This window comes from Vulpes lagopus, chromosome 9 (genome assembly GCF_018345385.1).
Source record: "Vulpes lagopus strain Blue_001 chromosome 9, ASM1834538v1, whole genome shotgun sequence".
Classification (NCBI taxonomy): Eukaryota; Metazoa; Chordata; class Mammalia; order Carnivora; family Canidae; genus Vulpes; species Vulpes lagopus.
In genome coordinates this window covers 35806867-35831579 of record NC_054832.1, presented here as the reverse complement: position 1 = coordinate 35831579, position 24713 = coordinate 35806867, and the positions used below count along the sequence as shown (strand labels likewise).

At 39.8% G+C, this 24713-nt stretch overlaps 1 long non-coding RNA gene across 1 annotated transcript; it reads right to left on the bottom strand.

The window, feature by feature from the left end:
- Nucleotides 1–1336: 1336 nt before the first annotated feature.
- LOC121498926 lies at nt 1337–24531 on the bottom strand. Its single transcript, XR_005989946.1, has 2 exons — nt 24470–24531; nt 1337–1772 (listed from the first exon to the last, which is right to left on the bottom strand). It is a non-coding gene; the product is annotated as an uncharacterized LOC121498926 (long non-coding RNA).
- Nucleotides 24532–24713: the final 182 nt, after the last annotated feature.

Here is a 24713-nt window from a genome sequence, read left to right as displayed (position 1 = left end):
ATTGATGACCCAAAACAAACATATTCACATGTTCCTCGTTTCATGTAAAAGCAAAACTTCAAAACGTAGATCAAATAAACCAAGATCTGTTATGCTTCTGTGCACTCTTGTAACAGGTGAAACAGACAGGACTCTGTCAACTTTGACATGTTGGATGACCGTGAGAATTCAGTGATTTCCTATGTCCTAGAACAAAGGTTAGTGGTTGTCAGCAGAGACAAGGCATATATACCACTGCTAAATACTACTGCTAGTTCTAAAATATATATTGAATTGGCTCACACTTCATTTTTTGCTGCTACCACCAAAGTCCAAGCCATCATGACACTATCACTGACATGGACTATTAACTAGTCTCTTTGCTTTCATTCTAACCCCCTCCACCCATTTTCTACACTAAAGCTGGAGTTGTCTCATAAGTGAATTGGACCATGTCATTCATCTGCTTAAAACTTATCTGTATTTCTTCTCATCTCAGAGAAAAATCCAAGCTCATCACCATGGACTATGAGGCCATATGTGATCTGGCCACTGTCTGACTGTCCCATCTCATGTTATACTGCTCCCTTATAATAATCTGTCTACACTAGCTCTCTTCCACCTTATAATGATCTATCCATACCGACTTTTCTGTTTCTTGAACACAGGGCCACCATGTGCAGACATGCAGGTTGTGCACTGTGTAACTCCAGGAGGGGCATTCAGTAGGCTGCAGGGTGAATGATGCCCCTGGAAATATACAGCATGGCAGCCCAGCTTATACATGCTGTGCTCTTCCCCACTGCAAGGTCTTGGTACTTGCTGGTGCTGCTTGGCAATCCATCTGCATGACTGGCTCTTTCTTGTCATCCACTGAACAAATATTCCACAGAGCACTACTTATAGCAAGCAGAACTGGCTACATAATTTGCAGAACTCAGTGCAAAATGAAAATAAGCTCAGTCTCAGCTTAAATGTCACTTTTCCAGAGGGGGCCTTCCTACCCAGCTAAGCCAAAGGAACCTTGATCAGTGTGTGAAGGCAAGCTAAGGACTCCCTCTCCTTTCCAGGTTAAAACATAGCAGTTTAAATTGCAGTTGAAACAAGGATCCTTGGTTCCACTTGCACTGTGATTTTAGGCTGAACATTCAATCAACATAAAAGGTTTTGTGTTTCTCTTTAATGAGGTTTTGGGCAGGTTCTCATATTTCTATAAATTGGCCTTCAAGGCAATGACAGGCCTCATAAGCCAGGGAGAACTTCGATATACAAAGATCAAAAAGGCCCCATTACAACATTGTAAATTGAAAAATGATACTACGGTTGGATTTCTTCTAATAAAAAACAACAATGCACATTTTATGGAGATAAAAATTTCATATATAGTAATGAATTCAATTGTATTTCAAAGTTTAGTAGAAATTACACAGTTACCAACTGGCTAGCACATATTTTCCTCTGCCTTTGGAAGTTCAAGTTTTTGCTTTTATGAATTAAAACAAAATTATTTAAGTATAATTTTATCCTTGAAAAGTCAACATTTTGTTGCTTGTAACACTGTGAACTCACTTATTTAAAATACAGTTAGTTCAATATATATTTATTGCCTTCATTCTCTAAGACATTTATTCATGTTGGATGACAAATTTCCAAGTATGATATTTGACTCAGAAAAAAAGGATGCAGAGAATAGCTTCTTTAAATATGAGATCTTCTCACCTTGTTTTTTTTTTTTCTTCTTCTCACCTTGTTATGAGTTTCTCTCCTACTCCCAGGAATTCAATACACTCTGCCTGAATAACAGAAGAAGTAAAAACTTTAAGGATCTGTGACAGCAAGATAAGGCAAGCACATGTAATTTTCAGAGAGCCTACCATTCCCACCATCATCCTCTGACGAAGCAACACCATATGGGGCCTCAGATACGGTTTTCTGAAGTGAATTAGCCTTGGGTTACTGCCAGAAGCAAACTAGTAAAAATGCGATTCCTAAAAGCACTCGTAACCAAGGGAGAAACAGTTTCTGCCCCAAATTTTTGCTAATTTTGTAAAAGCAGACATTTAAAAAAAAGAGAGAGAGAGAGAGAAAAGAAACAGCCCTAAGAATGAAAGAAGTTTATACTTGTGTGATGTAAAGAATGAAAGAAAAAGCTAAACCTGCATACGGTGCCTCACTCAAGACATCTTGTCTTAGGCTATTATGAAGGAGGCAAACCCCGACTTCCTGCCTTTTTGCCCCACTTGCTTCCCAAAGGGTGTCCGATAAACTCATCCATACTAAAGTATAAATGACTAATAATGATTCATGGATTACCTTCTATAGGAGTATTTGCTTTAAATAGGGAAATAGATCTTTTCCAAATAGCTGAAAGTTGAAAGTTTTTGTGGTAGAATTTCCTCAGAGCCTAGCAGTTAACCACAAACTAGTCAGTCTTGAGAGAGATATCTGTTTGCTAGTCCTTCTCATCACTCAGTTGTAAAGACAAGACAGAGAGCTCCCCCAAATCTCTCACCCAGTTACTCCTAATATCAACATTTTATATTATTATGGTACTTTGTCGAAACCAAGAAACTAACATAGGTCCATTACTATTTTTTGGCACTCTGGACTTTAATAGGGCTTCACCAGCTTTTCCATGTTTCTGTTTGATCCCACTGTCTTTTACACCCAGTCTCAATCAAGCTCTCATGCTCAGAATTCCACAAAAACAGCTCCTGTCAAGGTTATCGGTGACCATCTTTTAGTCAAAGAAGCTGCATGGCAGCCAGCAAGATGCCAAAATCTTTCCTCGGTACTCATTTCAGCAGCTTCGTTGAATGCAGCAGTTCACTCTCTCCTGCGAACCTGGGTCATTTGACTTTTCCCCTAGCCTCTTCACACCTCACTTCCCAGTTATTCTCGATTTCCCTTGCTCACTCTTATTCTTCCATCCTGCTAAGCAGTGGAAGGAACCAAGGCTCAGCCCGTGGTCTTCTCTTCTTTTCTCAATCAACACATTTCTCAGGTGTTCTCATCCAGTCACATGTTGGTGAAAGTCACCTATTTGTGATGACTCTGGTTCTTTGTCTCTAACCCTGATCCCTCTGAGGAACCAGGGACTGACCTACCTAAAGCTGCCACTCAACACTTTCCTTGTGTTCTAATAGGAGTCTCAAACTTACACTTCCCACACTGAACTCTTGTGCCCTTGAACCTGCTCCTCCCCTGGTCTTCTCCACACAGCAGCTCCATTCCGTCACTGGCTCAGGCCACAAATCTTAGAATCATTTGACTCCTCTTTTTTTTTTCCTACCCTACATCAAATCCATCAGCCAATCCAGTTCTGCCTTTGGAACTATCCTGATTCTAACTACTTTTCACTATATTTACTGCCATCCTCCTGGTCCAAGTCACCATCTTTCAACCTGGATAATTGCGATAGCCTCCAAACTGTTCATCTTGCATCTGTCCTTATCTTGCCCCTGCCTTCCCATCACCCCAATTTATTATCAACATATGGATACTTTTAAAGTATAAGTCTGATCATATTAGTGCTTTACTCAAACCTTCCAATGGCTTCTCTTCTTAGTCAAAGTAGAATCCAAAGCCATTACTGAGACTACAAGGTACTGCATGACCTGCCTCTTCCCCTCACTCTCTGATTAATTTCCTACTATGCTCTCTCCCATTTACCCCACTCCAGCCACACGCACCTCCTTGCTTTTTTTTTTTTTTTTTCAATTTACCAAGCATGTTTTGCCTCAAGTCCTTGTACTTGCTATTGCCTCTGCTTGGAATGCTGTACCCCTATATATCTGCCTGACTTGCAAGGCAAGGAGATAAGGTAGCAAGGTAGGGGGACCAGCTCCTCCAGGTTTTTCAGGGACTGTACTGATTTTAAAATGAAAAGCCTTTTATCTTAGGAACTCCTTCAGTTCCCAGTAAATAGGGACAATTGATCACCTAACAAGGGTAGGTGTGTGTAGGGGGTTGCAAGCATTTAATATGTTGGTCACAGAAGGTCTCATGGACAAGGAGACATTTGGGCAAAAGATTGACAGAGGCAAGAGATTGGGTTTGCTATTCCTTAGTGTTGTATGATTCCTGGGGGTCTGTCTACAGAATCTGTTGAGCACAGATAAAGGAAAACATAGTGGTTATCAAAAATCCATCTTAAAATGTTGTTTTTAATGATTGAACTTTCAGATTTTATGAGATCTACAAAGAATAGTGGCCAATGAGGGTTTTGAGCCCAGTAAACTTGGAATCTTGGCTCTACCGCATGACCTTGAGCAAGCTATTTAATTTTTCAAAGGCTGATTTTTTTCATTTGTAGGATGAGGATTATAAAAACCTCAAGGATTATTGTAAAGATCAGAAGTTATTATATATAAAATATTTTGAACCATTCTAGCACATAGCAAACCCTCAATTATAATCCATTATTTTTTTTCTTACCATGTTTTTTGGGGGATATTGCTATTATTCAATCTAAGTGCTATCATATGCAGGACACAGGGATAATCAAGACCTATGGATAGGGAGTTATGGAGAAAGAAGGCTACAAAAGGGGGAGTATGAAAAATTAGAGTTAATTTAGATACTTATTTTTATTTTATTTGTTTGTTTGTTTGTTTTTAATTAGGCTCCACATTGGGTGTGGAGCCCAATGTAGGGCTCAAATTCATGACCCTGAGATCAAGACCTGAGCTGAGATTAATAGTTGGAAGCTCAACCGACCAAGCCACCCAGGTGCCTCTAGGTAATTATTTTTAAATTATTTTTGAGATGACTGTACATTTATATTCAATTATAAGAAATAATATAAATCCCATATATCTTCTACTCAGTTTCCCTCAATGGTAACTTCTTGCATTACTATGGTACAATGTCCCAAACAGGAAATTAATATTGATACAGTTCATAGTAGGTACTTATTTTGTTACTAAAACTAAGACTGTCATTGTCATGGGATTGAATGAGCAGTGCTTCCACCATGGGGGTGGGGAGGCTGTGGGCCAAAGATCAAGAGTCCCTTCAGTGGTGGACTACTTCAGTTGGGGCCTCATCTTACTCTCTTTGCTCCAATCCACTTCATCAGACAGTGCTTCTGATAGGGTCACTTCTTAGCAATGTTCTCTTTTGTCTAGAGTATAATCAAAAGTTCCACTTACTCAATGTCTACTATGACCACAGGCTCTGTGCTAAATACTTTTCATGCATTATCTCAATCTTCACAAAAGCCCTATGAGGTAGATGATGGTACTGTCTCCATTTTATAGATGATGAAACAGAAATCTAGTAAGGTGAAGCAACTTGCCCAGGTCATATGTCTAGAAAGTAGGAGAGTGGGGATTCAAACGCAGGACAGCCCGATTCCAAGGCTGTTCTAACCCCCTCTCCCCACAGACCCCTCCCACACTCATGACAGAATATAGTAGAAAGAGACTGGCCTATAACAAGTATTGTCTTTCCTTCCTCCATGAATTCACAGTTGAGTTGGGGAGGCAGACTATGAAAACCTACACGACCATACAAGGCAGCACATGGAAAGCACCAATCCAAGGTGCTCCAGGAACCCAGGAGGCAGAGCAGTTGGGAGAGGCTTTCTGTGGGAAGCAGATGGGGGAAATGGGCTGGGCCTTGAAGGTGGGTCCACATTTACACACGCGAAAGCCCATGTGCGGCCAAGCTCACATTCTGATGACACTCATGTTTGATTTCACCCTACCTTCCCACGTCTCCCTCCTCCCCTTTAACCACGCAGCTATGGGTAGACTTTCTTCAGAGTGCATAATAATCCTAAGAGCTAACACATGTAGAGTGCTCATAATGTGCTACTCACTCTTCCAAGTGTTTTACTTATTGTAACTGATTCAATCTTCACAACAACCTGTAACACAAGTACTGCTATTAGCCCCATTTTGCAGATGAGGATATTGAGGCATAGAGAGGTTAAGTAACTTGCCCAAGGTCACCCAGTTAGTAAGTGAGAGCCAGGATCTGAACCCACACTTTGAGTCTGGACACCATGCTTCTCATCTCGGTGTTAGAAGTCCAGTATAATTTTTGCTTTCCTGCGTGTGAACCTTTACGGAGGTCCTATCCTCTACTTTGCAAGTCCTTTTTACCCATCTCTATTTAGAAAACCTCGCGTAGTCAACACTCAAGTTAAATAGCACAACAGCAATCACCATAAGGGGTGTGAGCACTTTCTGAGCAACAAACTTCTGTGATTGGCCAGAGCCCAGTGATCCATATTTCATTTTCACAATGATCCTGTGAGGTGTTTATAAATGAGGAAGCTAAGCCTCAAAGATATTGAATAACTTACTCAAAGGCTGAGGTTCCCATCCAAAACCTAAGTCTGCCTCTCTGTGGCTCATATTTCAAATCCCTCCCCTCACTGAAGCCCTCTTCCTGCCCTACCCAACAGTTATGCTTTGCACTGACCACATGAATCCTGCACCTATTTAGAAATCTGCACACATGCCCTTGATGAGCTTCTCAGTCACATGCCTCTGCAGCTAAGGGTGGCTCCAAATGGCTGGGGCCACAGGGCACACTTCATAGGACTTATAAACTCTATAAAGATTTTGAAGCTGGAAAGCACCCAGAGATAATCAGACCCACTACCCATCCCAGGTTCAGTCTCATACAGTGACCCCTGGTCATTTATTCATTCAGCAAGGAATGCCTGCTATGTGCTAGCATGTCCTAAATAATGGGGATATAGCAATAAAGACAACAGGCCAAACCCCTCATCTCCAAAAGGTTCCATTCTGGTTGGGGAAGATTGACAATAAACAAGTTAAAAAATATATATAGGGACGCCTGGGCGGCTCAGCGGTTGAGCTCAGGGCATGATCCCATGGTCCTGGGATTGAGACCCATGTCGGGCTCCCTGCAAGGAGCCTACTTCTCCCTCTGCCTATGTGTCTGCCTCTCTCTCTGTGTCCCTCATGAATAAATAAATTTTTTAAATCTTTTAAAAAAGTAACAAATATATAGGATATTAAGCATTAGCTATATGCTAAGGAGAAAAAATAAAGGGCAGAAGGGGAAACAAAGAATGGTGTGTGTGTGTGTGTGTGTGTGTGACAGAGAGACAGACAGACAGACAGAGAGGTCTTAGGTTGGCCAGTGATAGCCTCTGAAAAGGATTTCTCCCTTAAAGTCTATCATCCACCGTTTGCTTGTATGTATCTAGCTACAGAAAGGTTGTTCCCTTAAAAGGCATTCATTCCATTTTTAGCAAGCTCTGATTGTTCTGAAGTTTATTGAATCTTCTCCCATGACTTACACCCTTTGCCCTCAGTTCTGCTTTCAGTTACTATACCCAGCAAGCCTAATCCATCTCCTAGGACAGATAGCCCCTCCCCTGCTCTAGGACAGCTGTGTTTCCTTCCAGTAGTTTCCCCCAAACCCTCATAGCCTCAGTTCCTTCAGCTGCTTGCTGAATGACACAGTTTCAATACCTACCTCCCAGGCGGCGGCCCTCCTTTCAATGCACCGCCCTTTATCTAAGAAAGGAACATGGGTTGATCAGTGCAGAATATTCCAGAGTATTGCTCTCTGAATATGGACTCAGTACTACATAAAAACAAAACAAAACATGTTTTTAAGCTCTATCCTACTTAGAGTTCCATCCTCACTGGGGAGAGCCAGTCTACCATCTTCAGAAGCTGGAAGCTAGGGGGAGATGTCCTGGAACAGTGGAGGGGTAAGCCTTTTCTTCCTCAATGGACTTACATTCAGTGGAGGCTCCTACAAGGAGGCAAGAGAGGGAGTCCAAGCATAATTACTGAAATTTATTGATTCTTAGATACATATCTTTTTCACATTTAACATCTCTGAAATTAAGGAGAGCAGCAAGGTGAGGAAGAACCTGCACTAGTTGGTGGGCAGAGGTCCTGGCAAGTAGGTTTAACACATTGTTGGAGGAAGGGAACACATTGTTTGAGAAAGGCAGCCGAAGCCAAATAGCTTGTTGTAGTTTTTACTTATCTACTTAATTTCTTTTCTTATGAATGATTTTAAGCATCTTTTTATGTATATAAGAGCAATTTATATTTCTTTCATTTTTTTTAAGATTTTATTTATTTATCCATGAGACACACACACAGACAGAGAGAGCGAGAGAGCGAGAGAGAGAGAATGAGAGAGAGGCAGAGACACAAGCAGAGGGAGAAGCAGGCTCCATGAAGGGAGCCCAACATGGGACTCGATCCCGGGACTCCAGGATCACACCCTGGGCTGAAGGCAGGCGCTAAACCACTGAGCCATCAGGGCTGCCCCTATATTTCTTTTAAATATCCTTTGTCAAACTTCCAATTAGCTTAAGGATGTTTTCCTTGTTGGTTTCTAAAACTTTATATATTAAGGAAATTAACCTCTTGTGTCATATGGTACAACTGCTTTCTTCCCGTTAGTCACTTGGCTGACTACTTTATGATATTTTTTTCTATGTAGAAAGTTTTGTGTTTTGAGTGGTCAAACATATCCATCTTTTCATTTTGGGCTTTTTTTCTTCTCGTTCTCCTCCTTCTTCATAAATGTCATATTTAGGAAAGGCTTCTCCATTCTGACATTATAAAAACAATCACCAATATCATCTTCAACCATTTTTGTCATTTCACTTTTTACATTTAAATCTTTGATCCATCTGAATGGATGGTGTGCCATTCATTCTGGTACACCATTTATTGTTCATTCACTGTACGCCAGGCATAGTGTTCAGCATTTTTATACATTATCATATTTAATAGTAATAATTATTACACCAATGGAGTATTATGCCAACAGGGATGTTGAAGCTTAGCAAGGTGAGCTTGGACAAGATCATCTAGTAAGTGTCAGAATAGAACCCAACTCAGCCTGAGTTTGATACTTATGCTCTTCACTATAATATTTATAAGAGAGGCATCCTATTGTCTGAAAATCCCCAACTTCATCACCACACATTTTAGGAAAGATTGTTTTCAAGTATGTGATGACTACTGCCCATTCTATGAAGTGTAAGACACCCTGAGGTGGACTACTGATTGTCAGCCAAAGTCACTCTCCAGCTGTATAACTCATGCTCCTGCCTGGAAAGCTGAAGATTCACATTCTTCTCGTAGCAAAATTATTAGATTAAGTTACACCAGACAGAACTGTGACTATTAAATCCTTGAATGTAAGAGTCCCTTGAACTTCCCCTGTCATAGGATAGTATAGATCCCAAAGTTTGAATCGGGTCCAACCTGCAAACTGAGCATAATTATTGAAATTTATTGATTCTTAGATACATATTTTTTCACATTTAACATCTCTGAAATTAAGATGCATTTTCTGATCAATGGTATCTTATAATTGCTGCTGGCCAGGCAACAGACAAGATGCAGCAGTGGCCTGCACATATATCAACCTGCTTTAGATTTCTAAGGGCACATATGGACAACAGCAACTCATCAACTTTTCACTCAACAAACTATTTAAGCACCATTTTAGGAGGTAAAAAAATCCTGGTTGTTTTCTGAAATCTTCTGTTGACACGTTCTAAAAAGATTAAGGAGGACCTGTATTAAGATTTGGGGTAGAAAGTGCAGTCATTGGCCTGGAAGAAAATCCTTGGAAGAACTGTTGAAATAAATCCTGCCTTAGGGGCACCCGGGCAGCTCAGTCAGTTAAGCATCTGACTTTGGCTCAGGTCATGATCTCAGGGTCCCCAGATTAAGCCCCATATCAGGCTCTCCTCTCAGCAGGGAGTCTGCTTATCCCTCTCTCCCTCTCTCTCTCTGACCCTCCCCCTGCTCATGCATTCTCTCTCTCAAATAAATAGATAAAATCATAAAAGATTAAAAAAAATAAGTCCTGCATAACTGACACTCCTGTGGCAAAGAGGACAGTTGTGCTTGGAAAAACAAGACATATGTACCCAACCTTGAATTGAAATGTATTTCAGAAGATTGGACTCCAAATGAGACTATTTATTTCTCTTGTATTTTCCTTCAGTAGTATGCACAATTGATGTGATAGAGTCTGTAAACTTTTTTTTAGTAACTCATAATCAATTAATTTTTAAAAACTAATCTAATCATAACCAATAGTGACTCCATCCTGCATTCCTGGCTTGATACTGATGGAAGTAATTGCTGAACAATCTTGGAAGAAATGGCCAAATCCATGATTGCTTGTGGAGTCTCATATAGAAATAATCCCAAGTCCTGGAACCTTCAGCATGAAAAGTTTTTCTCATAAGGATTCTAAGAGTCTTGGTGGAAGACTAAGTCCTTTGACTTTGAAGTTCTTTTCCTGTGTGCCTCCAGTCAAGTCTGCTGACATGTTCTTCAGGGGTTTTCCCTTGTGACTGGTTAGTGTGACTCAAATTTGGTGAATCCCCCTTTCTGGCTCCATGGGTGTTTTTCTGGCATCCTTAAAAACCTCCTTAAAAGCCTATTCCTGGGCAAGAGATAGTAGCAGTAAGTCAGGAGCTGCTACTATGCCACTATGTCTTCCTCAAAGAGCTATTAGAGTTCAAAAAGTTCTTTCAATTATTATAAAATAAAAATGCTAAGTGATATGAAAGCATTGTGTCCTAGTTCTGTTGATGGCATTCCTTCCCTCTTTGTCAGTGGTACTAAGCCCTGGTGCATCTTGTAATCAGTGGCATCTCAGATTGGATGAAATAGGGGAGCTTCAGCTTTGGAGAGGTACAGGTAAAGGAGCCAGTTAGAGAAGTACATGAGCTCATTTGGCTGTTGTTTCATAATTCTCATTTTGAATTCAATCTGTAGGAGACTAACTATATCAATGGATCTAATGAATTTCCTATGTTTCTACATTTTGTATTATGTTGTTAAGCAGGGTGTTCCTGTACTTAACTTGTGTAACCAGGATAATAGGATTTTACCATGGTCCTTATTAAATTTCATCTTGCTGGCTCTGGCCTGTTATTCCCATCTGTCAAGATCATTCTAGATTATGATTCTCTCATTTACAGTATTAGCTATCCCCTCCTCTAGCTTTCTGCCATCCATAAATTTGATAAGCCCAATTTCTGTACTTTATCCAGCTTGCTAATAAAAATGTTAAGCTAGTCTGGTGCAATTTTGTAGACTCATGGCTGGCATCAGTGATTCCTTCGGGTTGGCATGAATCTACAGATGAAGTCTTTCTGTAGAGGCATTTTACCCAGTTGTGAGTCCTTCCTTCTGTAATATAGTCCAATTTTTAGGCACCCAAGCTTTGATCTCAGAGTAGACTCCTCAAGCCCTGGCTATATGACACTGGGCAAATTACCTGACAAATCTCTGCTGTTTCTTCATCTGTAAAATGGGACATTTTTTTTACTTTATAGGGATGGGTTGATATTAAATGAATACTCACAAAATGCTTCACATGGTTCCTGACATATAATAGGCTCTCAATAAATAATAATAGTTCTATCAGTTTTTTCAGATTTCTCCATCTTGCCCAATGCATATCATGAGACACATTGTCAAATGCTTAGGAAAAACAATATAAACTAACTTCATCATTCCACTGTTCTAGCAGACTGACCAAAAAAAAAAAAAAAAAGGGAAATGAGGCAAGTTTAATATGTGTATTCTTTTGTGTGTGTGTGTATTCTTTTATAATTTATAAATTGACTATTTTCAACAATGGGTTAATACAGCTAAAAAAAAAAAAAAGAAAGGAACATAAAGATTTATTTGTAGTGACTCCAAGTTGACTCTTAATGATCAACACTGCATTTTTAAGTGCTTATAAAGACTTTGTTGACTCTTTCCAAAGTTTTGCTGAGAATCCATATAAAACCAACAATTTTATATTTTCTTAAATCCCCCTTTTTGCCATGTAATAGCAACCAATATTTTCCTATCTCCAGGTTTCCAGTGATTGCACCATTCTCCAGGACTGCTTACAGATTGACATTGGTGTTTGTATGATCACATCTGCAAATTATTTTATTAACCTATATGTATTTCACAGGATTTGCATAATTAAACTCATTTGAGGCAGCTGGTACTCTCTTATCATCTCCTCATTTATTTTGGACTTCATTTCCTTATAACTGCTGTTGTTCTGTCCTTAAGAGTAGTGGTTAAAATCTTTAAGAGCACCTGGGTGACTCAATAGTTAAGCGTCTGCCTTTGGCTCAGGTAGTGATCCCAGGCTCCTGGGATCAAGTCCCGCATCAGGCTTCCCTCAGGGAGCCTGCTTCTCTCTCTGCCTGTGTCTCTGCCTCTCATGAATAAATAAATAAAATATCTTTAAAAATAAAAACAAAAATAATTCTCTGTGAATGAATAAAGGAGATGTGGTGTGTGTGTGTGTGTGTGTGTGTGTGTGTAATGGAATATTACTTACCTGTAAAAATGAATGAGATGTTGTCATTTGTGACAATATGGATGGACCTATAGGGTATTGTGTCAAGTGCCAGAGAAAGACAACTCCCATATGATTTTATCTATCTGTGGAATCTAAAAAGCAAAGCAAAACAAACAAACAAAAAGACCCTTAAATACAGAGAAGAGGGGTGCCTGGGTGGCTCAGTCAGTTGAGTGCCCTACTCTTGGTTGTGGCTTAGGTCGTGATGGAGGGGTCATGAGTTTGAATGCTGTGTTGGGCTCCACACTCAGCACAGAATCTGCTTAGGATTCCTTGCCCTTCCTCTCCCTCCCCTCTACTCCTCCCCCTGCTCGCATGTGTTCTCTCTTTCTCTCAAATAAATGTATAAAATCTTTAAAAAATACAGAGAACAAACTGGTGGTTGTCAGAGGGGAGTTGAGAAGGAGGATGGGCAGAGTAAATAAAGGGGGTTGGGAGGTATAAACTTCCAGTTATAAATAACTCATGAAGGTAAAAAGTACAGCATAGGGAATATAGTCAGTACTATAGTAATAACATTGTATGGTGACAGATAGTGACTACACTTACTGTGGTGAGCACTGAGTAATTTATAAAATCATTGAATCCAACATATTATGCACCTGAAACTAGTAAAACTATATGTTAATTATACTTCAATAAAAACTTAAAAATGATAAAGTTAATTGTTCTTGGCTATGGGCCATTCCTATCATTGTTAGCATGTGTACTTTAACCAGCTTGAGCTCATCGAGGTGCCCTGTACAGAGTTCTATCTTGATTCCTCCAGATGCCCATAGGTTAGTAGTCTATACCCTGGTGGCATTCAACCAGTCTTCACTGATAATGAGATGAAGGCTGTGGATGACAGAGAGAAGAGCAATATGGCTACTTATTAGAATGCTTATAGGAAACCTGACTAGATAGTGGCAATATACTGGTGCTCTGCCATTTGGAAGTGGCTGAGGTGAGAAGGGGTGGATCTGGACCAAAACTGAGGCCATCCAGGCTTCTGAAATTGCTGACATCTGACTTCCTTTAGACCTCTCCCCTCATGCCCCCATCACACTTCTTCTTCTCTCTCCCCTGAATCTTGTGTACACTTTCATTATTGCATATTTCACATGGTATTTTGGTTGTTTGTTCACATGTCTGCCATTCATTATATTTTTGCAAAGTCAGAAACCATGTCTCCTTTATTGAAAACAAAAAATGCAAAACAAATAAAGAAAGAAAGAACCTGCACTTTACATTCAATGAATATTTGTCAAACTAAGCCAAGGATAACAAATATTTGACAGGCATGCCATACTCCCGGTCCTAGTGTTGGGGCAGACATTGCTAATGGATCTTAGAGCTCTTCCTTCCTGAGCTAGAAGCAGTTTCAGGGTAGCCCAGGTGGCTCAGTGGTTTAGTGCTGCCTTCTGCCCAGGGTGTGATCCTGGAGACCCGGGATCAAGTCCCACAGGCTACCTGCATGGAACCTGCTTCTCCCTCTGCCTGTGTCTCTGCCTCTCTCTCTCTGTCTCAAATAAATAAATAAATAAATAAATAAATAAATAAATAAATAAATAAAATCTAAGAAAAAAAAGAAGCAATTTCAATATTCTTCAAAACATGGTTTTCCCTTAAATCGAACAGAAGTAGCTTGTAAAGTGAAACCTATTCGCCAATTTTAAACAAAATGTAAGTTCCTTTCTCTTGTAGTTCAGTTGTTAACTCCCTTTGTGGAATAAAAGAAGAAAACTCACAAATATAAATTAAGCACTTAGAAATTCAAGATGGTATGATGAATACTAAGGGGAAATACAGAGAAGAACATTGGAAGGAAATTAGTAGCCAGCATCTCACAAAAAGCAGGTTTCTGGGTTTTCCAGCTTCTGAGACTCTAGAATTATACCAATGATATAATAATGAGAATGATACTAAACTTAGGCTCTCATGTCATGGGATTAGCAAAGTTTGAACCCTTTTAAGTAATGGTTCTTTTTTTTTTTTTTTTAATTTTTATTTATTTATGATAGTCACAGAGAGAGAGAGAGACAGAGACACAGGCAGAGGGAGAAGCAGGCTCCATGCACCGGGAGCCTGACGTGGGATTCGATCCCGGGTCTCCAGGATCGCGCCCTGGGCCAAAGGCAGGCGCCAAACCGCTGCGCCACCCAGGGATCCCTAATGGTTCTAACATACCACTGAAACAGGGATTTTAGTTGGATCCAAAATCAATGTGTAAGTTGAGAGCCCTGCCTTCAACATCAGGAGGCAAGGTCAGTATTATTTGTGCTAAAAGAGAGATAAACAAAAGCAAGACCATCTGAGAATTTTCTTCCTTTGACTCTCTTCACTTCCCCTTCCTTCTATAAGTATCTTTTTTTTTTTTTTAATTTTTATTTATGATAGTCACAGAGAGAGAGAGGGGCAGAGACACAGGCAGAGGGAGAAGCCGGCTCCATGCACCGGGAGCCCGATGTGGGATTCGATCCCGGGTCTCCAGGATCGCGCCCTCGGCCAAAGGCAGGCGCCAAACCGCTGCGCCACCCAGGGATACCTATAAGTATCTTTTGAACCCTAATTATTATCTATCACTTATCAATCATGAAATTTCTATTTTGTTCTGATAAAGTTCTCTTTTGTGTATCTACATTAACCTGTCAAAAGTGGGGCTGCTCTGAAGTAGAGCCAGACCCTCTCTATCTCTTTCTCTCAAACATGACCACTATACTTATTTTCTCTTTTAAGTTCTTTCTTTTTTTTTTTTTTTAAATTTTTTTTTATTTATTTATGATAGTCACACAGAGAGAGAGAGAGGCAGAGACACAGGCGGAGGGAGAAGCAGGCTCCATGCACCGGGAGCCTGATGTGGGATTCGATCCCGGGTCTCCAGGATCGCGCCCTGGGCCAAAGGCAGGCGCCAAACCGCTGCGCCACCCAGGGATCCCAAGTCCTTATTTTAGAACTCAGTGATACTGAGAAAAATACCCCTTCTCTTAACTCCTAGATTGAGGGCTGAAGGACACAAAGGTACATTTAGGGTATTTGTAAGCTCTGATTTTTCTGGAGTCTGTCTGAGAGGGAAGTTAGATTTTAATAGGCTGTAATATGGAAATGCTTATTTATTAGACACTGTTAGTGTCTCAAAAACAAAAAATGTTTTACCGTAAAGGTTATTTTTAACTGTAATTCCTTATAAGTATAGAAAATGTATTAAAGAGTCACATCCCTCTCTGCTTTCAGAAACAGCTTCACTGGTTTGATGCTGTCATGGGATTAGCACCAAGAGTGTAGATGTTTTTTCACAAAGCTGTGAAGAAGTGCAAAGAGCATTCCATGAGCTGCTATTGTATGTTGGACTAAATGTCTCCATTGTACTTCTTCTTGAGCTTGTGGACATATCTTGATAGTCCTGTCTACTTTCCACTCATGGAGCTGTCAGATGCCATTTGTGGCTTTCATAAAGAGCCCAGTTTTCAAAATGCATGTTTTCTTTCAAGTAATTACTTCTAAGGGTTTACTGGATAGAAAATCAGAGAATGAGGTTTCTTTGAATTGTGTATGAAATAAGAGTTAATCAATACTGAATGAGGCCTTGAGGACTTTCTGTTAAATGAGGTACAGTAAACTGGAACACCTGGGTGGCTCAGTTGGCTAAGCATCTGCCTTTGGCGTGGGTCATGATCCCAGGGTCTGGGGATCAAGCACCACATCGGGCTCCCTGTTCAGTGGGGAGTCTGCTTTTCCCTCTCTCCTTGCCCCCTCGCTCAAGCTTTCTCTCTCTTGTTCTCTATCTCAAATAAATAAATAAAATATATTTTTTAAAGTACGATAAATAAAGTGATGAACTTTCTGCCATATAACAGGATTATGTAGTCATTTTACATTTACTCTTGGATTCTAGGGTGGTTGAGTTTGCTGGAAAAGTAGTTTCTGGATAAAGTGTTGCGATTTTAAAATAATTTAGTAGTTGTTAGAAAATTTAATTTTTTTGAAAACATTTCTTAGAAAATTTTAAATATGTCCCTAAAGAGTTTTATCTAGTTCAGTTTTTACAGTCTATTTAAGGGAATGTTGCAAAGATTCTTTTCCTGAAGTATAGAAGAATTAAAAAAAAAAAAAAAACATATGGCTGCTTTTCCATATGCTGTCTTAGAGCAGGTCATGTTGTTTTTTTAGTTTCTAAGCGTACAGTTCAACCAAGCCTAGGAAGATCAGGGAAGGACTTCAGTTGCAGGAATAAGACAGGATAGGGATCAAACCAACCTCCTACTAGAAACAACCAAAACTACCCACTAAAACAAAACAAAAAAGTATTTTTTAAACTTTTTTTTTTTAATTTTTTTTTTTAATTTTTATTTATTTATGATAGTCACAGAGAGAGAGAGAGAGAGAGAGGCAGAGACACAGGCAGAGGGAGAAGCAGGCTCCATGCACCGGGAGCCCGACGTGGGATTCGATCCAGGGTCTCCAGGATCGCGCCCCGGGCCAAGCGCCCCAGGCCAAAGGCAGGCGCCAAACCGCTGCGCCACCCAGGGATCCCATTTTTTTAAACTTCTTAAAAGCATCAAAGATCTAGGAAATTAGTTAAAAACTCTAAAACCAAAGGGAAACACAATCTCTGAAACTTAAGTGGCACCTGAAAGCTATTTTTGAACTAAGAACATTTGCCAATTTAGGCAAACTTGAACTTAGGTTCTGAGAGCTTCTCCAGGGAGACAGAATCAAAGCTTAGGGCCTGCCCTTCCCCTCACTAGTATGGGTCAAACCCTCAGGGCTAGGGTGAAATGAAAAGTAAATGTACCTCCCCTCTCAGGCCCAGGAAATTACAGGATAAGTTGCCCTTATGATGAGCAAAGCAGGACAATTGATAATGGTAGGAACCTGCTCTGACAAGTTATAACTGCAAGTTGGTGCTTTCATAGCTTCCAAGTCCATATCACTTTGGCGATCAATAAATAAGTAAAAACAAAACAGAATCATTAAAGCATCTCAAGTTGTAAATTTAGTGTAAAGTAATTTAGTTTAAAGTGCCCCTGTGTGCCTAGCAGAGCAAATGAAAGTTTTTTCTGGAGAAAATTTGTGTCATCCTAGGATTCAAAGAATCCCCCTGAAATAAATTTTCAAAGACAATAAGCAGTATATAGTCAAAAATGTCTAAGCCTACAAGGACAAACCATAAAGAATGAGAACTGGATAAAAAGAGACCTCCAAAGACTTCAGATTTTGAAAATACTAGACACAATCTATAAAACCAACTATGCTTACTAAGTTAAAAAAATATAAGGAGAAGAGGTAGCCCTAGTGGTGCAGCGGTTTAAGAGCCGCCTGCAGCCCAGGGTATGATCCTGGAGACCTGGGATCAAGTCCCACGTCAGGCTCCCTTGCATGGTGCCTGCTTCTCCCTCTGCCTGTGTCTCTGCCTCTCTCTCTCTCTCTCTCTCTCTCTCTTTCTCTCTCTCTGTCACTCATGAATAAATAAATAAAATCTTAAAAAAATATATATATATCTATAAGGAGAAGAAAGAAAGAAAGAAAATATATGTACAGAAATGGAAACAATATAAAGTGACCTAACAGATTTGAAAAAGAAATAAACAGAACTCAAAATATAAAATATAATAACCCAAACTAAAAGCTCAGTAGACATAAAGAGTTTAGACACAACTAAAGATAGAATTAGAAAACTAAAATGTGGATTAGAAAAATTAGTAATAGTTCAGAGACACACAAAGCAAATAAAAAAGAAACGTTAGAGGCACAGAGAACAGAATGAAAAGATGTAGTATTCATTTAATCAGACCTCTAAAAGAGAAGAAAGAAGAGCTTAGATAAAGGTAACATTTAAAGAGATAATGGCTCAGGGTTTTTCAGAATTGATCAATCAAAAATATCAACCTGTGGATGCAAAAATGGTGAGCATGAAAAATAAAATGATATCCACACCTAGACTCATTATGAAACTTAAACAGACCAAAGACAAACAAGATCCTAAAATCAACCAAAGAAAAAGATGATCTTCAAGGTAGTGGTAACTAGAAAATAATTGAATTCTAAATAGTGACAAAAGAAGTAACAAAGGAAGCCATTAATGTATGAGTGTAATGAAACCATTAATGTATGTAAATAACTGCCAATCCATAGAACTCTACACCCAGCAAAAGTATCTCAGAAATAAGGTTAAAATAAAGTCATTTTTAGGCAGATCAAAGCTGAGAGAGTTTGCCACAAGTGCATTTGAATTTACGACCTTTCCTTTAAGTAGAATGAAGGTCATCTCACAGGGAAGCCTCAAATAAAAGAAAAAGAGCAAAGAAAAGGGTAAGCATATGGGTATATCTAAGTAAACATCAACTTTATAAGACACCAATAATAATGTATAGAAGAACAAAATAAACAATAAAACAAGATAGAATTTTTAAAAAAGATTTTATTTATTTATTCATGAGAGACAGAGAGAGAGAGAGAGGCAGAGACACAGGCAGAGGGAGAAGGAGGCTCCCTGCAGGGAGCCTGACACGGGACTCCATCCCTGACTGGAGGATCACACCCTGAGCCAAAGGCTGGCACTAAACACTGAGCCACCCAGGGATCCCCAAAAACCAAGATGGAATTAAAATATCTGACAATAACATGTCAGGGAGGGTAACGTAAATGGAATTAAAATGTTTTTTGGCTTTTAGATTATATGGAGAAGGGTAAAGGTATTATTAGACTTTAAGGATGTATATTAATTTCCTGGATAATTGCTAAAAAATAGAGAGTATATAACTTTCATACTAGTAGAAGGAAAAGGATAGAATAATTTTTACAGTTTGTTTTGTTTTGTTTTACCAATCCAATAACACAAAAAAGAAAGAAAAGGCAACATATAATAGATGGGACAAATATAAATGAATGGCAGTTTTAAATCCTAATATATAAATAACTACATTAAATATAATTGGATCACTGAGCAAAAGAATATATACCATATGAGTCCACACATATAAAGTTAAAAAAAAAAAGAACTAAAGGAAATTACTAAAAGGGGTTGTTTGTGATAAGCTGGATAATGGCCCCCAAAGATGTCCAGATCCTAATCCCATGTTAACTTACGTGGCAAAAGGAACTTTGCAAATGTGTCTAAGTTAAGAATCATAAGATAGGGAGATTATTCTGAATTATCCAGTTGAGCCCAATCAAAGGGGTACTCTTTAAGAGGGAAGTAGGAGAGTTAGAGTCATACAGAGGACAGAACAGAAGCAGAGGGCAGAGAGGACAGAAGATGCCATGCGGCTAACTTCAAAGATGGAGGAACCATCTTTGAAGTTACAAGACAAGGGAGTGGAGGCAACCTTTATAAAAGCTGGAAAAGGCAAGATAACAGATTCCTCCCCAGAGCCTCTAGAAGGAACACAGCCCTGCAGAGTCCTAGACTTCTGACCCTGTTCTAGGATAATTTTAAGCTACTAAATTTATGGTAATTTGTCATAACAGCAATAGGAAAGTATGGAAAGATATACTATATATCTATATCTAATGTATATCTCTATTTGTCTATGTAACAAAGCAACAAATAAAAGCAAGAAAATGATGATTATCACACAAGTCAGTATGGTGTTTCCTCCGGTGCTCAGGAAGAGAGATAAGAGGGGCCAGGCTCAAAGGCATTGGCAATTCTACTTCTTGACATGGGTAGAAGTTACACATGTAGTAATTAGTCTGAAACTATACACGTTTTACGTAGTCTTTCTGTAATAGCAAATATTTCATAATAATAAAAAAATGTAAAAAATAAATATAAAGATCAGGAAGCCTGGAATTAAATATTTACAGAACATTTAATTAGTAATGTGTTTCTAATAATTGAGAAACAAAATAATAATAATAACAATTGAGAAACAGATTATCCAACCTGTATAACATCACTATTCCTTATAGTGCTTCTTAAGGCCTCTTGACATTTGATCCCTTCTTTGCTCCTTAATACCCCCACGTAGTTGAGAATGGAAGGAATCTGGAGGACAAAAGCCATGTGTGGGCCATATCATTTATTAACTATTCGGACTTGGCAAGTTACTGAAATTCTTTGTTTCTTAATCTGTAAGATGGAGGTAATAGTAGTATCTAGATTTCTCTATGGAGTTGTTAAAGGAAAGAAATGAGGTAAAGCACCTAGGACAATACCTATCTAAAAATGCCATTTCTTTTTTATTTCATTTATCCATCCCCCACTTCCCAAATAATGTTTATGGAGCACATGCCTAAAACCAGGCCCTTTTGCTAGGTTTTGGGGATGCAAAGCCAAATAAACCATGGCCCAATCTTCAAAAGGTTCTTAGTTTAGTAGAGGAAGCAGATGAAAAGTACCTAATTGTAATGCAAAGAATTAGCAGTACAATTAAGGTATGAACAATGTGCTGAGGCCTCATAGGGGGAGGAGTCATTAACAGGGCAGGTGGTGAAGTAGGGGGACTAGGTAGGCGGAGAAGCCTGCCCAGAGGTAACAGTTGAACAAGGTCATGAGGGATGAATAGGAATTTGCCAGGCAGAGAAGATGAGGAAGGAATATTTCCATAAAGGGATCAGTATAGGCAAGCTAGGAAGGAGATACTGTACAGGGAAATGATGAATTGGTGGGCGTTAGAGATTTGAGAAGGGAGATGAAGTTTGGAGTAGTCAGCTGTGGTCAGAAGTCAAAAGGCCACACTGACCATGTGAAAGTTTGGATGGTCTCCTCCAGGCAGTGGACAGCTGTTGTGAGCAGGGCCATCTTACGACAAGATGGTCGGAGCCATACGTGAGAACTGCCACTCTGCCTCTGTGCACATATGTGGGAAAGATTCTGAGGACTACTACCTGCAGTAGTCTGGATAAGAGGACTTGAATTAGACCATAGCCTTCAAATGAATAAAGGGGACAAAGATTCCAGAGACATCTAGAAGATAGATTTGAGTGGACTGGTAGCCTATTAACTCAGGGTGAAGGTAATTACCAGAGTTCTAGCTTGTGCTAATAATGACAATGAATAACAATAACATTAGCCAAGTTTGAGGAGAGCAGGTTGTGGGTGAGGATAATAGGAATTTTATTTTTGATTTACTGAGTTTGAGGTGCCTATGGAACATCCAGGTGGGATTTCTAGCAGGGAGTTGGAAATGTGGTTCTACAACTTAGGAGAAATGTGGACATGAAGATTTGGAAGCCATAAACATATAAATGGAGGTGGAAGCCAGAAGAGTGTGTGGGATGGAGCATGTGCTCAATATGTTTGTTGAATCTGATTGGGAAGAATGAATAGTATGCTCACCTATGTGCCTCTTTCCTTAGCATGTATTTCCGGCCTACATTAAGAATATTTCCATTAAATATCTTCCTTCCACCCAACATCATACTAGTCTCTCCTCATAATAACTACTAATGACTTGAGTCCATGTTTAAAGCTTCAATTTAGATTGTTGGGTTTTACCAAAATCATTTAAGAATGTGAGAGGTGTGGAAAATTCTGTTAGAGTATTCTGACAGGCAAATCTTGCCCCTGAATACTAATTAAGTAAAAGAGTTTGCACAAAATATTTAATGTGATAGCAAGAGTTCTGAGGATGTCAAGATTTGTACTCTTCTCAGATGGATATTTGATAAGCAACTTACTAAAATTTTTCAGCATAAATAAAAACTTTCTGATGTTTAAGAATGTTTCCATCTACAATTGTGATTTCAAGAACGTAGTTTGGCAGTTTCAGGCTTTTTGAAGATGGAGTCATGGCATTTTTAGCCCTGGAAGGGACTTTAGAGGTCATTTAATCTAATCCTTTAAGATTTCCCTCACCTGGGGTAACCGGCCAGGTCTCTTCATCCCTAGATCATTCTTTCCTCTTCACACCATCCTTCTCCTCAATGGGATCCAATCTTGCTAAATCTTTCATGATAAAAATGAACTAAACCTCAGCTGTCCAAATGAAATATTTTAATTTATTTATGAATTTAATGCAGATCTGTGACGCTTGGAGCTAGATAAGAACAAAAAGCCAAGTGTGATTAAGATTCTTCCTTTGCCTCATTCTGTCTCAGGCTTCTTGGCAGAAGGGATTATCGGAGTTCCGCAAGGACAGACCTAGCGGATAGGACAATGACAAAAGTCTGATCTTGAGTAGGGTTGTCAGATTTAGCAAATATAAATAAGAGGATGCCTAGCTAAATTTGAATTTCAAATAAATAAGGAATAATTTGTTAGCATAGTATGGCCCACACAGTATCTGGGACATACTTACACTAAAAAAGGATTCACTGGGCAGCCCCGGTGGCGCAGCAGTTTAACACCACCTGCAGCCTGGGGTATGGTCCTGGAGACCCGGGATCGAGTCCTGCATCAGGTTCCCTGCATGGGGCCTGCTTGTGTCTCTCTCTGCCTGTTTCTCTGCCTCTCTCTCTCTCTCTCTCTCTCTCTGTCTCTATGAGTAAAAAAATAAAATCTTTAAAATAAAATAAAAAAGGATTCACTGCTTATCTGCGATTGGAATTTAACTGGGAGTTGTGTATTTTATCTGGCAACTCTAATCTTGAGGTCAAGGACACAGGCTTTCAAGAGATGATTGAGGAAGATTGAGTTAGCCAACTAAAGGTAGCATATGTTTTATGAAAGTACATTTCAAATAATTCTGGAATCTACTACTCCTTGTACAAAAGTGAAGGAGGTGTCATGCTGTGCCCCTGCCATCCCATTCCCCCCAGACTGTAGTACAATGTGAGGCTGATCTTTCATGAGATTAACGGGAAGGGCGGAGGGGTGGGAGGCACGAACGTAGAGTCTCTATATCTGTGTGTTCTAAAGCAGCTATATTCTCTTGTGTCTTTAACAGCGCAGATGAATTTTGCAGGCACGGAATCAGAATTCATTATATAATCAGTGATTACAAAACCAAAGCTAAAATGTGGAACAATACAATTTTCCACCACAGAAAACCATAAAACAGAACTATTCTGCAAGACAGTGCCTCACCCTGGCGTCCAAGGCCAGGACCCCGCACATAAGCCTCATTTAACAAAAGGCTGAGGGTTAAAGTCTCATCAGGCAGTGGGGAACCTCGCCAGAAAACAGGGCTGAGTGATAAGAGCAATGAAATGTCAGCCTGTGTTCACCTATTAGCGGAGTTTGGCCACCCGCTCAGCGGCAGTGAGATGTCATGACAATACTAGCTCTAAGGGTGATTTTCAAGTTGGCCACACAAGCAATGCCAAACCTAGGCTGAGAGTCCAGGTATGAAGCTATCTCTCCCAGGGGGCTTGTGTGTCCTTGGTTGGAAGTGGTGGCAGCGGCAATGGCAGTAGAGGTGAGGCGAGGGTTGGAAGTGGTTGGGCAAATCTGAGAAGGGACATGATTTAACTAATCAATAGAATTGCAGAATAGCTGCAAACATATTGGTAAAGTTGTACCAATAGCCATGGCTGCCACATGTACTCACAGCGGCATTGTGAATCAATCACACAGTCAACTTAGTTTTACCTTTTACTGGTGACAGAAATGTTCTTAAAGGACATTCAAACCTGCTATTAAAAAAAAATTCAAAAAGTAGTGAAAGGGAATAAAGGGGAAAGGAGAGAAAATGATTGGGAAATATCAGTGAGGGTGACAGGACATAAGAGACTCCTAACTCTGGAAATGAACAAGGGGTAGTGGAAAGGGAGGTGGGTGGGTGGTTGGGGTGACTGGGTGACGGGCACTGAGGGGGGCACTTGACTGAGCACTGGGGGCACTTGACTGAGCACTGGGTGTTATGTTATATGTTGGCATATCAAACTCCAATAAAAAATATATATACAAAAAAAATCCTCATGCAGTCTTTTTTTTTTTATTGGTGTTCAATTTGCCAACATACAGAATAACACCCAGTGCTCATCCTGTCAAGTGCCCCCCTCAGTGCCCGCCACCCAGTAACCCCCACCCCCCGCCCTCCTCCCCTTCCACCACCCCTAGTTCGTTTCCCAGAGTTAGGAGGCTTTATGCTCTGTCTCCCTTTCTGATATTTCCCACACATTTCTTCTCCCTTCCCCTCTATTCCCTTTCACTATTATTTATATTCCCCAAATGAATGAGACCATATAATGTTTGTCCTTCTCCGATTGACTTATTTCACTCAGCACAATACCCTCCAGTTCCATCAATGTCAAAGCAAATGGTGGGTACCTGTCATTTCTAATGGCCGAGTAACATCCCATTGTATACATAAACCACATCTTCTTTATCCATTCATCTTTCGATGGACACCGAGGCTCCTTCCACAGTTTGGCTATTGTGGACATTGCTGCTAGAAACATCAGGGTGCAGGTGTCCCGGCGTTTCATTGCATTTGTATCTTTGGGGTAAACCCCCAGCAGTGTCCTCATGCAGTCTTAATGCAGTCTTAATGTTGCCTAGAGTAAAAAATAAA